The sequence below is a fragment of the Rhincodon typus genome, chromosome 2 (genome assembly GCF_021869965.1).
Source record: "Rhincodon typus isolate 14 chromosome 2, sRhiTyp1.1, whole genome shotgun sequence".
Lineage (NCBI taxonomy): Eukaryota > Metazoa > Chordata > Chondrichthyes > Orectolobiformes > Rhincodontidae > Rhincodon > Rhincodon typus.
This window is the reverse complement of record NC_063333.1, coordinates 3,896,452-3,914,559: the sequence shown is the minus strand read 5'-3', so window position 1 is coordinate 3,914,559 and position 18,108 is coordinate 3,896,452.

Here is an 18,108-nt window from a genome sequence, read left to right as displayed (position 1 = left end):
TAAATACTGGGAATTGAGATAAGTGTGGGAGTTTAGGCAAGCGTGGGAGGGAGGTATTGCTGTGTCTTCCGGACATTTTTACAAGGGTCTGCTTTGTGGTTGAGGTGCTGCTCATTAAACCTAAGATTGGGCCCAGGTGAATACGAGGCTTTGTTCAGCAGGGCCAGTAGCAACAAGGCAATGGTAAGGCAAGGTGTCTTTTATTCCTGAGTCGTTAAAGGGGCAGAGATTGCAGTCAGTGGAGTGGTATGCTCCTCCTGTCAGATGTCAGGGATCAGAGAGCTGTAAAGTATCCCTAGTGACTAAGTCTACAGGAAGTGTGTCCAACTGCAACTCTTCTCAGGCCACATGGATTGGTTGGAGTGGAAGTTGGAAGCACTGAGAAGTGTACAAGAGACAGATAATGTGATAGATAGTCGTTTCAGGGAGGTGGTGGGTGGCATGGGCAAGTTGGGCCAAAGGGCCTATTTCCATCTTGGAGACTTCTATGACTCTATGACCCTTAATTTGTTCACCTGAAGAGTCATAAACTTATATAGCTATCTACCATGGATCTGTGGATGATCAGAAGTGGAATATAACAAGGGCATAGTCAGATACGGTTTTGGCTGGTAATTGAATTAAGGAATATGAGGATTGTACAGAAGGTGGAATGGAGTGAATTCAAAAATAACAAGCAGTGAACTTTCACAGCTCACTGGCTGTGAAGTTATAGACATCTCTGTACATCGGAGTTCGGTCCTAGAGAAACAGACCTGACCTTGCAGAGACCTCATTCTCGGAACTGATCACAGCTGGGGAGAGGCTAATTGTTTGTTTTTAAGTCTTCTAAAACTTATCAATCCTGATCTTTTTTTAAAAATCTACAATAGTGACTAGGGTGAATGTATTTTTTTAGAACATGTTGTGCTGAGAAAAGTTTCGATTTTTTTTTAAATAAACAACATAGGTATTATGTATCTCCTGGAGCAGTGTTTTTAGAGCAGTAAGATTGCACGATTTTCTGGGTCTGTAGATTAAGACGCCTTTAGTCGAGTGATGTCCTCCTCCTATCGATGTGGGAGATTAGGGAGAATTTCAATGTTGCTGATGTTCATGCAGGAAGTGTGTTTGTTTACAAATCCTATCAAATCGCATGTATCGGTTAGAGCTGCTGTTAAAGGCAATGAGGAATTTACAGGAGCCAGAGTGTGATGGGTGTCACTTTCAGGAAGGCAGAGGAGCAGCAGATATGGTGGAAGAGCTGCAAATACAGTTATGTAGATGGGTTACATCTAGGAAAGGTACGAAGGGTGGGCAGGTAGTGCAGCAGTCTCTTGTGGTTAACCCCAACTCAAACGAGTACGTTGTTTCAGAAAATGTAAGGGTTTATAGAGTCTTAAGGGAATATAGCACTGACAGCCAGGTTTCAGGTTACAAACTTGGCCCCACTGTAACGAGGGCAATGTCAGGTTCCAAGCAATCCATTGTGAAAGGAAACTCTCTTGTCAGGGGCACAGACAGACAATTCTGCAGTCGGCATCAGAATCGTGTGTTGTCTCCTGGGTGCCACGGTCAAGGATGTCTTGGAGAAGGTGTAGAATATTTTCAAAGTGGACAGTGACCAGCAGGTGATTGTACACATTGGTTCCAACAACATAGAAAGAGAAAAGGATGGAGTTCTGATGACAGAATATAGGAAATTAGGCAGGAAGTTGGAAAGTAGGTCCTTAAGGGTAGTAGTATCTGGATTACTACTGATGCCAGGTGCTAGTTAGGGTAGGAATAAGAATATAGATCAGATGCATATGTGGCTGAGGAGCTGGTGCAGGGGACAAGGATTCACATTTTTGGATCACTCAAATCCTTTCTGAGGTAGTGTGACCTATGTAAGAAAGACGGGTAACATCTGAATTGGAACGGGAGCAATATCTGGCAGGGCAATATCCTTTCTACAGGAAGGATAGAAAGGTGGGGGGGGCAAGACAGGTGGGGAAGTGGTGTTTTTGATTGGGGAAAACATCACGGCAGTACGAAGAGAGGATATTCATGAGGGATTGTGCAGTGAAGCTTTATGGGTGGAAGTAGTTGAAGAAATAACAAAGAGGATTGATGAGGCAAGAGCAGTGGTCTTCAGTAAGGTGTTATACAAAGTTCTTTACGATAGATTGGTTAGCAAGGTTAGATTACACGGAATAGCGGGACAGCTAACTATCTGGATACAGAACTGGCTCAAAGGTAGTAAACAGAGGGTGGTGGTGGAGCATTGCTTTTCAGACTAGAGGTCTGTGACCAGTGGTGTACCACAAGGATAAGTGCTGGGTCCACTACTTTTTGTCAGTTATGTGAATGGTTTGAATGTGAACATAGGAGGTATGGTTAGTAAGTTTGCAAATCATACCAGAATTGGAGGTGTAGTGGACAGCAAAGAACATTACCTCAGAGTACAACGGGATCCTGATCAGATGGGCCAATGGGCCGAGGATTGTCAGATAGAGTTTAATTTAAATAAATGTAAGGTGTTGCATTTTGGAAATGTAAATAAGGGCAGGACATATACACTTAATGGTAAGGTCCTGGGGAGTGTTGCTGAACAGAGACCTTAGAGTGCAGGTTCATAGTTCCTTGAAAGTGGATTCGCAGGTAGATAGGATTGTGAAGAAGACATTTGGTATAAAAACAGAAGTTGCTGGAAAAGTTCAGCAGGTCTGCAGATCAGAACACTGAGAAAGGGTCACCGGACCCAAAATGTTAACTCTGACTTTTTCTTCACAGATGCTGCCAGACCTGCTGAGCTTTTCCAGCAACTTCTGTTTTTGTTCCTGATTTACAGCATCCGCAATTCTTTGGTTTTTTATTTAAGCATTTGGTATGCTTGCCTTTATTGGTCAGTGCATTGAGTTTAGGAGTTGGGAGGTCATGTTGTAGCTGTACAAGACATTGGTTAGACCACTATTGGAATATTGTGTGCAATTCTGGTCTCCTTGCTATAGTAAGGATGCTGCAAAACATGAGAGGGTTCTGAAAAGATTTACAAGGATTTTGCCAGGGTTAGAGGGTTTGAGCAAGAGGGAGAAGCTGAATACACTGGGGTGACTTTCGCTGGAGCGTCAGAGGCTGAGGGGTGATCTTATAGATGTTTATAAGATCATGAGGGGTATGGATAGAGTAAATAGACAAGGTCTTTTCCCAGGGGTGGGGGAGTCCAAAACTAGAGGCCATAGGTTTAAGGGGTGAGGGAAAGATTTATAAGGGATCTAAGGGGCAACTTTTTCATGCAAAGAATGGTGCATATAAGGAACGAGCTGCCACAGCAAGTGGTGGAGGCTGGTACAATTGCAACATTTAAAAGACATCTGGATGGGTATATGAATAGGAAACATTTAGTGGGATTTGGGCCAAATGCTGGGAAATGGGACTAGATTTATTTGGGAGGTCGGCATGGACGAGTTGGATCGATAGGTCTGTTTCCGTCCTGTATATCTCTGTGACTCTATAAATGAGAAATAAAAAAGGGGTGATAAGTTTGGTGGGATTGTACTACAGGCCCCCCAGTTGTCAGTGGGAAATTGAGAAGCAAATTTGTAAGGAGATCTCAGTTATCTGTAAGAATAATACAGTTGTGATCATAGGGTAGTTTAACATAATGGTAGGAAATTTTAACATAAGACTGGGATGACCATCGTGTTAATGGCTTGGACGGAGAAGAAATGAAGTGTGTATGAGAAAATTTTCTTATTCAGTATGTGGATGGAGCAAAACTTGACCTTCTCTTGGGAAATAAGGCAGGACTGAGGTATCAGTAGGGGAGAACTTTGGGACCAGTGATCATAATTCTATTAATTTTAGAATAGTTATGGAAAAAAATAAACACTAAACACTAAAGTTCTAAATCGGAGGGAGGCCAAATTTGACAATATTAGGCAAGAACTTTCAAAAGTTGGTTAGGGGAAGCTATACACAAGTAAAGGCATAGCTGGAAAGTGGGAGACTTTTAAAAATCAAATGAGAGTCCAGACAAAGTACGTTCCTGTTAGTGAGAAGGGCAAGGCTGGTAGGTGTAGGGAGTGCTTGAGACTAGTGAAATTGAGGCTCTGGTCAAGATAAAGAAGAACGCATAAGTCCAGTGCAGACAGCTGAGATCGAGTGAATACCTAGAGGAGTATAGGGGCAGTTGGAGTATACTCAAGAGGGAAATCAGGAGGGCAAAAAGGGGACATGAGATAGCTGTGGCAAATAAGGCTGAGAATCGAAAGAGATTCTACAAATATATTAAGGAGAAAACTGTATCTAGGGAGAGAATTGGGTCCCTTAAAGATTGACAAGACTGTCTATGTGTCCATATTGTCCATATTGCAGAGGAGAAGGTGGTGTATGTCTTAAAACACATAAAAGTGGATAAATCCCCTGGATCTGATCAAGTGTACCCCAGAACTTTGTGAGAAACTAGATATGTGATTGCTGAGATATTTGTATCATTGATAATCACGGGTAAGATGATAGAAGACTGGAGATTGGCTAATGTGGTACCATTATTTAAGAAAGGTGGAAAGGAAATGCCAAGGAACTACAGAGTATTGAACCTGACGTCATTGGTGGGTAAGTTGTTGGAGGGGATTCTGAGGGACAGAATTTACATATATTTGGAAAGGCAAGGATTGATGAGGGATGGTTAACATTGATTTGTGCATGTGACATTGTGTCTCAATAACTTTATTTTTAGAAGAAATGATAAAGACAATTGACGAGCACAGAGCAATAATCATTGTATATATGGACTTCAGCAAGGCGTTCAACAAGGTTCCACATGGTAGACTGGTTAGCAAGGTTAGAACACATGGAATACATGGGGAGGCGATGGCCTAGTGGTATTATCGCTGGACCGTTAATCCAGAGACTCAGAAAATGTTCATGGCAGATAGTAGAATTTGAATTCAATAAATATCTGGAATTAAGAGTCTCTTGATACCCATGAATCCATTGTCGATTGTTAGAAAAACCCATCTGGTTCACTAATGTTCTTTAGGGAAAGAAACTGCCATCCTTACCTGGTCTGGACTACATGCGACTCCAGACCCACAACAATGTGGTTGACTCTTAACCGCCCTCTAGATAATTAAGGATGGGCAATAAATGCTGCCTAGCCAGCGACGCCCTCTTCCCATGAATGAATAAAGGACAGGGAGAGCTAACCATTTGGATACCAAATTGGCTTCAAGACAGGAGACGGATGGTGATGGGGGAGGATTGTATTTTGGACTGGAGGCCTTTGACCAGCGGTATGCCACAAGAATCAGTGCTGGGTCCACTGTTTTTGTCATTTATGTAAATGATTTGGATGTGAATGTGGTTTAGTAAGTTTGTGAATGACACGAAAATTAGTGGTGTAGTGGACAACAAAGAAGGTTATCTCAGAGTATAATGGGACTGTGACCAGGTGGGCTGATGGGCCAAGGAGTAGCAGTTGGAGTTTAATTTAGATAAATGTGAGGGGTTGCATTTTGGAAAGGCAAATCAGAGTAGGACTTATATACTTAATGGTAAATTCCTGGGGAACGTCAACAAACAAACAGACCTTGGGTTGCCGATTCATAGTTCCTTGAAAGTGGAGTCACAGGTAGACAGGGTAGTGAATAAGGCATTTGGTACGCTTGCCTTTATTGGTCAGTGCATTGAATTATGGGAGTTGGGAGGTCATGTTGCAGCTGTACAGGGCATTAGTATTCAATTGTGATATCCCTGCTATAGGAAAAATGTTGTAAAACTTGAAAGGGTTCCAAAAAGATATACAAGGATATTGTTGGGGTTGGAGGGGTGAGCTCTTGGGAGAGGCTTTATAGTCTGCTGCTAATTTTTTTGGAACCTCAGAAGCTAAGGAATAACATGATTGAGGTTTATAAAATCATGACTGGCATGGATAGGATGAAGAGCCAAGGTCCTTTTTCCATGGCAGCAGAGTCTAAAATTAGACAGCACTGGTTTAAGATGAGGGGTGGAACATTTGAAAGGGACCTAAGGTCAACTTTTTCATGCAGAAAATGTTCCGTATATGGAATGAGTCACCACAGGAGGTGGTGGAGGCGGGCACAATTAGAACATTTAAAAGGCATCTGGACGGATACATAATGAGGAAGTGTGATGATGCTTTGGCTTTAAGAGGTGTATTTTGTCCTGGTTTCTTTTAAGAGTGGGATTGGACAAGAGGGGCTGAACAGTCTGTGGCGACGTTAACATCTTGTGAGGCCATGGGGTTTTTTCCTTAAAGTTGGAACAGTAGAGGCAGTTTGGATGGCTGTGGCAAACTCCACAGACCAGGATTTTGAGGTGTTTTTTATTCCATAGCATCCCTATAGTGTGGAAACAGGCAATTCAACCCAACAAGTCCACACCAACCCTCCAAAGAGCATCTAAACCAGACACATCTCCTTACACTATCCCTGTAACCCTGCATATCTCATGGCTAATGCATCTAACTTACACATCCCTGAACACTATGGGAATTTAACATGGCCAATCCACTTACTTTGCACATCTTTGGACTGTGGGAGGAAACTGGAGCACACGGCAAAAACCTATGCAGATACGGGAAGAATGTGCAAAATTTACACAGACAGTTGCCTGAGGGTGGAATCAAACCTGAGTCCCTCTGAGATAGTAACAGCTGCCAATGCTGGAGTCTGAGATTACACAGTGTGGAGCTGGAGGAACACAGCGGGGCAGGCAGCATCAGAGGAGCAGGAAAGCTAAACCTGGGTCCCTAGCACAGTGAGGCAGCAGTGCTAATCACAGAGCCACCGTGCTGTCCTCGATTTTAGATTCAGCAGAAGGTGCAAGAATCTTGAAGAAGGAGAAATTACTTTTTTCTCCCCCTCTCTGTTACAACTAGAAGCTGAGGTTTCTCTTCTTAATGCAGGCATTGCATGTGAAAAAATCTGTTTTCTGATTTTGCCTTTTTGCCAAGGGAGATGTTTACAGGATGTTACTACATTGGAACAGTTAATTAGTAATAGTTACTACATAATTGTTCTGTTAAGTATTCCAGTACAGGTAAGTTACTCCATGTTCTTCTTTCTTTTGTTGCAATTTAACTACCATGTTTGAACAACTTGTGTTTTGTTTAACGTTGAGTAGTTTGGCCATTCGAATCGCATCTGGGACACAGCACTTTACATTTGCCTTTAAAATGAGATAAAGTTAGGGTCGAGGCTACTCTCTTAAAATATTTTGAGGGATCTGGTCTGATCCAAAACCGAAGACTTCAGAGGGATAGGGGCCAAATGCTAGCAAATGGGACTAGATCAATTTCAGATATTGAGTCGGCAAGGACGAGTTGGACTGAAGGGTCTGTTTCCAGGCTGTACATCTCTATGACTCTACGACTACATAAAAGATTACCTCTATTATTTGAATGGTAAGGCAGCCTCAAATGTTGCTATTAACTTTTTTAGCACCTAATCTCCGATTCCTACAGATGCACTGAGGCATGGGTAGAGCTGAAAGCAATCATTTAGAATAGCAGGCAAATGAAATGTAACAGGCATTCTGCAACATAAAGTACTCCTGCAACATTCCCTCTGGTAACGCTTAGGACCTATCCTTGTCCTCTTCAATTTGTCAGCTACATCCTGTCGCTCAAACACAACATTAATAGCATAGCAGTAGTAAGAACTGGAGACTTGGAGAGACGAGGACCCGAGGGCACAGCCTTAGAGTAAAGGGAAGACCTATTAGAACGGAGATAAGGAGAAACTTCTTCAGCCAGAGAGTGGCGAATCCATGGAATTCACTGCCGCAGGAGGCTGTGGGAGGCCAGGTCATTGAGTACATTTAAGACTGAGATAGATAGGTTCTTGATTATCAAGGGAATCAAGGGTTACAGGGAGAAAGCAGGAGAATGGGGATGAGGAACTTATTAGCCATGATTGAATGGCGGAGCGGACTCAATGGGTCGAATGGCCTAATTTCTGCTCCTATGTCTTATGGTTTTATGGTCTTATTGAGAATACTGTCTGTTGTCTGGTGTGGCACTATCATTGTCTTGAATTGGACAGATTTCAAACAGATCTAGCAACTTAAGATTGGGCAACCATAAGGCACTCTACACCATCAACTGCACCAGAATTGTATTCCAACACAAACTGCAACCTCATGGTCTGGCATATCCCCGACTCAAGCATTACCATCAAGCAGAGGAAACACACCTGGTTCAGTCAAGAGTGCAGGAGGGCATGCCAGGAGCAGCAACTGGCATACCTAAAAGTCCTACCTAAAGGTGGTGTCAACCTGGTGAAGCTACCAAACAGGACAAGCAGCAAGTGAATGACAGAACAAAGTTTTCCCACAACCAACGGATCAGATCTAAGGTCTGCAGTTCTGCCACATGCAGTCGTGATTGGCAGTTAAACAACTCACTGGAGGTCGAGACTTCATAAATCACCGCATCCTCAATGATGGAAGACCAAATAAATCAGTGTGAAATATTCGCAGCAATCTTCAGCCAGAACTGCTTAGTGGATGATCCATCTCGGCCTCCTCCCGTGATCCGCAGCATCACAGAAACCAGTCTTCAGCCAATGCGATTCAATCCATGTAACATTAAGAAAAGTTTGGCAGAACCAGAAACTGCAAAGGCTATGGGCCTTGTCAACGTTCCAGCAATACTACTAAACGTGCTCCAAAACGTGCTGCTCTCCTTGCCAATCTCTTGCAGTTCATATTTTTTTAAATCCATTCATTCACAGGATCAGGGCGTTGGAGGCCGGGCCAGCATTTATTGCCCACCCCTAATTGCCCTGAGGGAAATTATGAGTCAACCATTTTGCTGTGCATCTGGATTCAAATGTAGACCAGACCTGATAAGGATTTGATTTGATTTATTATTGTCATATGTACCAACGTGCAGTGAAAGGTTTTGTTTTACGTGCAGTATAAGCAGACCAAAATATACAAAATGCATTAGGGTAAAAGAACAAAGCGAAGAATGCAATATTATGGCTGCAGAGAAGGGGCACAAACAGCAAGATCAACATTAACTTTAAAATTTGAGGGGTCCATTCAGAAGTCTAATAACAGCAGGGAAAAAGCTGTTCTTGAATCTGTCGATAGATTTCCTTCATTAAAGAATATTAGTGAATGAGGTGGGGTTTTCTGACAATCAACAATGGTTCAATGGCTATCTTTACAGTCTTAATTCCCAGTTTTTATTGAAATCAATTCCCATAATTTGCCATGGCAAGATTCGGACCTGGATCCCTAGAACATTCCTGGGTCTCTGGATTAACAGTCAAATGATAATGCCGCTAGACTATGATCTGCCCTCTAAGCACAGTTCCAAAACGGGCATTTACCCAACAATGTGGAAAATTCCCAGTTATGTCCTACACACAAAAAAGCAGGATAAATCCAGCCCAGCCAATTACAGTCCTATCAATCTACTCTCAATTGTCAGTAAAGTCGAGGAAGGTGTCATCAACACTTGAAAAGGGGTAGGCGATGGCCTAGTGGTATTATCGATAGACTATTAATCCAAAAACTCAGCTCATGTTCTGGACAGCCAGGTTCAAATAACGCCACGGCAGATGGAGGAATTTGAAATCAATAAAAGAAATCTGGGATTAAGAATCTACTTATCACCATGAAATTGTTATCGCTTGTCGGAAAAACCCATCTGGTTCACTAATGCCCTTCAGGGAAGGAAATCTGCCATCATCACCTGGTCTGGCCTACATGTGACTTCAGACCCACAGCAATGTGGGTGATTCTGAGTTGACCTCTGAAATCAACTATCAAGTCAGTCAGTTGTACCAACTGCTACAAAGTCTCAAAGAAATGAAACCGCACGAATCACCTGGCATCGACCTAGGTACCAGAAAAGACAACGGCAGAAACAGACCTGTCAACCCTGCAAAATCCTCCTCACTAACATCTGGGGTTTAGTGCCAAAATTGGTAGAGCTGTCTAACAAGACTAGTCAAGCAACAGCCTGATATAGCCATACTCACAGAATCACAACTTACAGACAATGTCCCAGATACCACTATTACCATACTTGGATATATCCTGTCTCTCACCAGCAGGACAGACCCAGCAGAGGTGACGGCACAGTGGTATACAGTCAGGAGGGATTTTCTCTAGGAGTCCTCAACATTGGCTCCAGACCCCATGAAGTCTCACGGCTTCAGGTTAAACATGGGCAAGGAAACCTCCTGCTGATTACCACATACCGTCCTCAAGCTGATGAGTCAATGCAGCTCCAAGGTGAACAACACTTGGAGGAAGCACACAGGATGGCAAGCGCACAAAATATACTCTGGATGGAGGATTTCAGTATCCGCCATCAAGAGTGGCTCAGCAGCAGTACTACTGATCAAGCTGGTTGGTTCCTGAAGGTTTAGCTGTAGACTAAGTCTGTGGCAGGTAGTGAGGGAACCAACAAGAGGGAAAAACATACATGACCTCATCTTTACCAATGTGCCAGCTGCAGTTGCAACTGTCCATGACAGTATCATTAAGAGTGACCACCGCACAGTCCTTGTGGAGGTGAAGTCCCACCTATACATTGAGAATAACCTCCATCGTGTCGTGTGGCACAATCACAGCAGCAGAATTGTACTCCAGCGCAATCTGAAACCTCATGGCCCAGCATATCCCCTACTCAACCAGGGGATCAACCCTGGTTCAATGGAGAGTGCAAGAGGGTATGCCAGCAGCAGCACCATGCACACCTGAAGATGAGGTGTCAACCTGTTGAAGCCACCAAACAGGACTACGTGCATGTCAAACAGCATGAGCAGTAAGTGATATCAAAGATAAGCGATCCCACAACCAACGGATCAGATTTAAGCTCTGCAGTCCTGCCACATCCAATCATGAATTGTGGTGGGTGATTAAACAACTCACTGGAGGAAAAGACACCACAAATATCCCCATCCTCAATGATGGAAGAGCTGAGCACATCAGTGCAAAAAAAAAGGCTGAAACTTTCGCAGCAATCTTCAGCCAGAAGTGCCAAGTGGATGATCCATCTCGGCCACCTCCAGTGGTCCCTGGCATTACAGATACCAGTCTTCAGCCAATTCGATTCACTCCAAGTGATATCAAGAAACGGTTGCAGACACTCAATACTGTGAAGGTTAAGGGCCCTGACAACATTTCCAGCAGTAGTACTGAAGACTTGAGCTCCAGAACTTGCCGCTCCCCCAGCCAAGCTGTTCCAGTACAGTTACAACACTGGTATCTACCCAACAATGTGGAAAATTGCCCAAGTACGTCCTGTACACATAAAGCAAGACAAATCCAAACCGGCCAATTACCACCCCATCATTCTACTCTCGATCATCAATAAAGTGATGGAAGGTATCGTCAACAGTGCTATCAAGCAGCACCTGCTCAGTGACGCCCAGCTTGGGTTCCGCCAGGGCCACTGAACTTCTGACCTCATTTCAGCCTTCATTCAAACATGGACAAAAGAGCTGAATTCCAGTGGTGACGTGAGATTGACAGCCCTTGACATCAACGCTGCATTCGACTGAGTGTGGCATCAAGGAGTCCTAGCAAAACTGGAATCAATGCGTATCAGGGGGCAAGCTCTCCAGTGGTTGGAGTCACACCCGACACGTAGGAAGATGATCGTGGTTGTTGGAGGTCAATCATCTCAGCTCCAGGACATTTCTGCAGAAGTTCATCAAGGTAGTGTCCTCCAACTAACCATCTTCAGCTGCTTCATCAATGAACTTCCTTTCATCATTAGGTCAGAAAAGAGGATGTTCACCAATGATTGCACAATGTTCAACACCATTCGTGATGCCTCAGATACTGAAGCAGTCCATGTTCCATGTTCAAATGCAACAAGAGCTGGGCCATATCCAAGTTTGGCTGACAAGTAGCAAGTAACATTCGCGCCACACAAATGCCAGACTATGCCTCTTATTGGTGATGATCAATCTAACCACCAGCTCTTGGCATTCAACCATGTTACCATTTTGAATCTCTGACTATCAACATCCTGGGGGTTACCATTGACCAGAAACTCAACTGGACTCACCACATAAACACAATGGCTACAAGAGCAGGTCAGATGCAAGGAATACTCCGGCGAATAACTGACCTCCTGACTCCTCAAAGCCTGTCCACCATCTACTAGGCACAAATCAGTAGTGTGATGGAATACTCCCTACTTGCCTGGATGAGTGGAGCCCCAAAAACACTTACATTTGACACCATCCAGAACAAAGCAACCGGCTTGACTGGCACTACATCCACAAGCATCCACTCCCTCCACCACCGACGCTCATTAGCATCAGTGTGTAATATCTACAAGATGTACTGCAGAAAGTCACCAAAGATCCTCAGGCAGCACTTTCCAAATCCACAATCACTTCTTAGAAGGACAAGGGCAGCAAGTGTATGGGAACTTCACAAACTTCAAGTACCCCTCCAAGTACAATACCATCCTGACTTGGAAATATATCACTGTTCCTTCACTGTCGCTGGATCAAAGTGCTGGAATTCCCTCCCTAGTGGCATTGTGGGCCAACCCACAGCAGGTGGACTCCAGTAATTCAAGAAGGCATTTCACCACCACCTTCTCAAGGGAACCGAGGGACGGGCAATAAATGCTGGTCAGTTAGTGACACCCATATCGAACAAATGAATGAAAAAAAAGTACTATGGAGTAGCACCTGCACAGAAATAGTCTGCTCACTGATGCTCATTTTTGTTTCCAACAGGGCCACTCAGCTCCTAACCTCCTTACAGCCTCAGTTCTCATGTGGTCAAAAGAACTGAATTCAATAGGTGAGGTGAGAATGACAACCCTTGACATCAATGCTGCATTTGACAGTGTGGCATTAAGAAGCACCAATAAAAATTGAATCCATGGGCTCAGTGAGCTGGTTGGAGTTATAGCTGACATATAGGAAGACGGTTATGATTGCTGAGGTCAGTCATCTCATGTTCAGGACATCTGTGCAGGAGTTGCTCAGGGTAGTGTCACAGGCACAACTGTCTTCAGCTGCTTCATCGATGACCTTCCTTATATTATAAGGTCAGAAGTGGGGATGTTCACTGATGACCGCAGAATGTTCAGCACCATACACGACTCCTCAGGTTCTGAAGCAGTCCATGTTCAAGTGCAACAATATCTTGATAATACCCAGGCTTGGGCTGACAAGTGGCAAACAACATTCATGCTACAAAAATGCCAGGCAATGACCATCTCCAATGAGAGACAGTCTGACTGTAGTGATTGTAACGAGGTCAGCCAGGTGGACTGAGCAGAATCAGTGATAGTAGGAACTGCAGATGCTGGAGGATCTGAGATAACAGGGTGTAGAGCTGGATGAACACAGCAGGCCAAGCAGCATCACAGGAGCAGGAAAGCTGATGTTTCGGGCCTAGACCCTTCTTCAGAAATGGGGGAGGGGAAGGGGATTCTGAAATAAATAGGGAGAGAGAGGGAGGCGGATAGTAGATAGATAAAGGAGAAGATAGGTGGAGAGGAGACAGGCAGGTCAAAGAGGCAGGGGTGGACCCAGTAAAGGTGAGTGTAGGTGGGGAGTTAGGGAGGGGATAGGTCAGTCCAGGGAGGACGGACAGGTCAAGGTGGCGGGATAAGGCTAGTAGGTAGGAGATGGGGGTGGGGCTTGAGGTGGGAGGAGGGGATAGGTGGGAGGAAAGACAGGTTAGGGAGGCAGGGACAAGCTACAACTGCACCTCCCAGTCGCGAATCATTTCAACTTCCCCTCCCACTCCTTAGACGACATGTCAATCCTGGGCCTCCTGCAGTGCCACAACAATGCCACCTGAAGGTTGCAGGAACAGCACCTCATATTTCGCTTGGGAACCCTGCAGTCCAACTGTATCAATGTGGACTTCACAAGCTTCAAAATCTCCCCTCCCCCAACCGCATCCCAAAACCATCCCAGCTTGTCCCTGCCATCTTGTCATCGAAGATACCTCAGGATCTAAGATGGACGCAGCAAAAAGAACAAAAACCTGGAATTAAGAACCTACAGATGACCATGCAACCATTGTTGATTGTCGGAAAAAACCCTCTAGTTCACCAGTGTCCTTCAGGGAAGGAAAATACCATCCTCACCTGGTCTGGACTACATGTAACTCCAGACCCACAGCAACAACAACAAAGAAAATTACAGCACAGGAACAGGCCCTTCAGCCCTCCAAGCCTGCGCCGATCCAGATCCTCTATCTAAACCTGTCACCTATTTTCCAAGGATCTGTATCCCTCTGTTTCCTGCCCATTCATGTATCTGTCTAGATACATCTTAAATGACGTTATCGTGCCTGCCTCTACCACCTCCGCTGGCAACACGTTCCTGGCACCCACCACCCTCTGCGTAAAGAACTTTCCACGCATATCTCCCTTAAACTTTTCCCCTCTTACCTTGAAATCATGACCCCTAGTAATTGAGTCCCCCACTCTGGGAAAAAGCTTCTTGCTGGCCACCCTGTCTATACCTCTCACGATTTTGTAAACCTCAATCAGATCCCCCCTCAACCTCCGTCTTTCTAATGTAAATAATCCTAATCTATTCAATCTCTCTTCATAGCTAGCAATGTGGTTAATTTTCAAATGCCCTCTGAAATGGCCGAGCAAGCCAGTCAGTTGTATCAATCTCTATAATGTCTTCAAGAAATGAAACTAGACGGATCACCTGGCAGCAATCTAGGCACCAAAAAGATATATCTGCTAGGTTTGGTCTGCAGGCAGGTGGAAAGGGAACCAAAAAGAAGGATAAACATACTTGACCTCCTACCTAGCAATCTGCTGGCTGCAGATGCATCTGTCCATGACACTATCGGTAAGAGTAACCAGCGCACAATCCTTGTGGGGACAAAGTTCTGCCTTCACATTGAGAATACCTCCATCGAATTGTGTGGCACTATCACTGTGCTACATGGGACAGACTTCGAACATATCTAGCAAAATCAAGACCGGGCATCTATGAGGCATTGTGAGCCATCAACAGCAGCAGAATTGTACTCCGGCACAATCTGCAAACTCATGGCCCATCATTTCCCCACTCGCCAATCACCATCAAACCAGGGGATCAACCCTGGTTCAATGGAGAGTGCAGGAATGCATGCCAGGTACAGCACCAGGCATACCTGCAGATGAGATGTCAAACAGGTGAAGATACCAAACAGGATTACTTGCATGCCAAACAGCATAAGCTGCAGGAAATAGATTAAGCTAAGTGAACCCACAACCAGCCGATCAGATCTAAGCTCTGCAGTCCTGCCATATCCAGTAGTGAATGGTGGTGGACGATTAAACAACTCACTGGAGGAGGAGGCTCCACGAATATCTCCATCCTCAGTGATGGAAGAGCCCAGCACATCAGTGTAAAAAATAAGGCTGAAGTATTTGCAGCAATCTTCAGCCAGAAATACAGAGTGGATGATCCATCTTGGCCTCCCCCAGTGGTCCCTTGCCTCACAGATGCCAGTCTTCAGCCAATTGGATTCACTCCATATGATATCAACAAACGGTTGGAGGCATTGGACACTGAAAAGCCTATTGGCCAGACAACATTCTAGCAAAAGTACTGAAGACTTGTCCTTCATAATTTGCCACTCCTCTACCAAGCTGTTCCAGTACAATTACAACACTGGCATCTACCCGATAATGTGGAAAACTGCCCAGATATGTCTGGACATAAAAAGCAGGACAAATCCAACCCAGGTAATTACCACCCCATCAGTCTACTCTCGATTGTCAGTTAAGTGATGGAAGGTATCATCAACAGTGCTATCAAGTAACATCTGCTCAGCAATAACCTGCTCACTGATGCTCAGTTTGAGGTCTGCCAGGGCCACTCAGCTCCTGACCTCATTACAGCCTTGGTTCAAACATGGACAAAAGAGCTTAATTCCAGAGGTGAGGTGAGAGTGATAGCTCTTGACATCAAGGCCTCATTTGACTGAGTATAGAATCAAGAAGATCTAGCAAAACTGGAATCAACTGGTATTGGGGGCAAACTCTCCATGATTGGACTCATATCTGTCAGATAGGAAAATGGTTGTTGTTGTTTGGCGTCAGTCACCTCAGCTCCAGGTCATCTCTGCAGGAGTTTCTCAGGGTAGTGTCCTAGGCCCAGCCGTCTTCAACTGTTTCATCAATGATCTTCCCTCCATCCTAAGGTCAGAAGTGGGAATGTTCGCCAATAATTGCAAAGAGTTCAGCACCATTCACAACTCCTCAAATACTAAAGCAGTGCATGTTCAAATGCAACAAGATCTGTGCAATACGCAGGCTGAGGCTGACAAGTGGCAACTAACATTTGTGCCACACAAATGCTAGGCTATGGCCATTACCAATAAGAGACAAACTAACCACTACCCCTTAATATTCAATGGTGTTACCATCACTGAATCCCCCACTATCAACATCCTGGGGGTCACCATTGGCCAGAAACTCAACTAGACTTGCCACATAAACACAGTGGCTACATGAGCAGGCCAAAGGCTACAAATACTACAGCAAGTAATACACCTAACTCACCCAAGCGTGCCCAACATCTACAAGGTACAAGTCAGGAATGCGATGGAATACTTGCCTGGATGAGTGCAGCTTCGACAATGCTCAAGAAGCTTGACAACATTCAGGACAAAGCAGCCCATTTGACTGGCATCACATCCACAAGCATCCACTCCCTCCACCACCAAAGCTCAGTAACAGCAGTATATCTATAGGAGACGCTGCAGAAATTCTGCAAAGACTGCACCTTCCAAACACACAACTGCTTCCATCTAGAAGCACAAGGGCAGCAGATACATGGGCACTCAACCACCTTCAAGTTCCCCTCTGAGCCACTCACCATCTTTACTTGGAAATATATTGCCATTCTTTTGCTGGATCAAAATCCTGGAATTTGAATTCAATAAAAATATCTAGAATTAAGAATCTAATGATGACTATGAATCTATTGTCAATTGTTGGAAAAACCCACCTAGTTCACTAATGTCCTTTAGAGAAGGAAACTGCCATCCTTACCTGGTCTGGCCTACATGTGACTCTAAACCCATAGAAATGTAGTTGACTCTGAACTGCCCTCTGGGCAATAAATACTGTATAGCCAGCGATGCTGTCATCCCATTAATGAATAAAAAAAATTCCTTTCCTAAGGGGTGAAATAGACAATGTCTATCACCCTGCCTTCATCAATCTTCTTTATCACTTCTTCAAAAAACTCAATCAAGTTATTGAGACATAGTTGTCTGAAAGCCATGTTATCCCTAAGCAGTTCTTGCCTTTCCAAATGCAAATAAATCCTGTCCCTCAGAATCCTTTCCAACAACATACCCAGCACTGACGTCAGGCTCACCGGTCTATAGTTCCCTGACTTTTCTTTACCACCTTTCTTAAATAATGGCACCAGACTAGCAAACCTCCCGTGGAGAGTTTGAGCTATAGGGAGCAACTGAATAGGCTGGTGCTTTCTTCCCTGGAGTGTTGGAAGCTGAGGGGTGTCATTATAGAGGTTTGTAAATTCATGAGGGGCATAGATGAATCGTCGATGTCTTTTGCCCAAGGTGGGGGGTGTCTAAAACTAGAAGGTATCAGTTTTCCTAGAGGGGGAAAATGCTAAAAGGTTCATGAGGGGTCCCATTTTCATGCAGCGGATGGTGCATGTATAGAACAAGCTGCAAGAGGAAGTGATGGAGGTGGGTACAATTAAAACATTTAAAAAGTATCTAGATGGGAACATGAATAGGAAGGGATTAGAGCGATATTGACCGAATTCTGGAAAATGGAATTAGATCTGTTTAAAATGTCCGGTCGGCATTAACGAGTTGGATTGAAGGTCTATTTCCGTGCTGTGTAAATCTATGACACTAAATGCATTGTGGACTGCAGCAGTTCAAGAAAACAGCTCACCACTACCTTTTCAATGGCAACTAGGAACAAGCAATAAATGCTTGCCACCCAGCAATGCCCAGGTCCCATAAATGAAATATCAAAAACAACCTCTAGCCTCTGACCAACTCTTGTAACTACAGTATTTAGATGTGTGGCTTTTTCAGCTCAGTTTCTGGTCAATGGAAATTCCCATGTGAGTGGTTGACGGTCAGTGAATGCCAGTGAACACCAGTGACATTTGATGG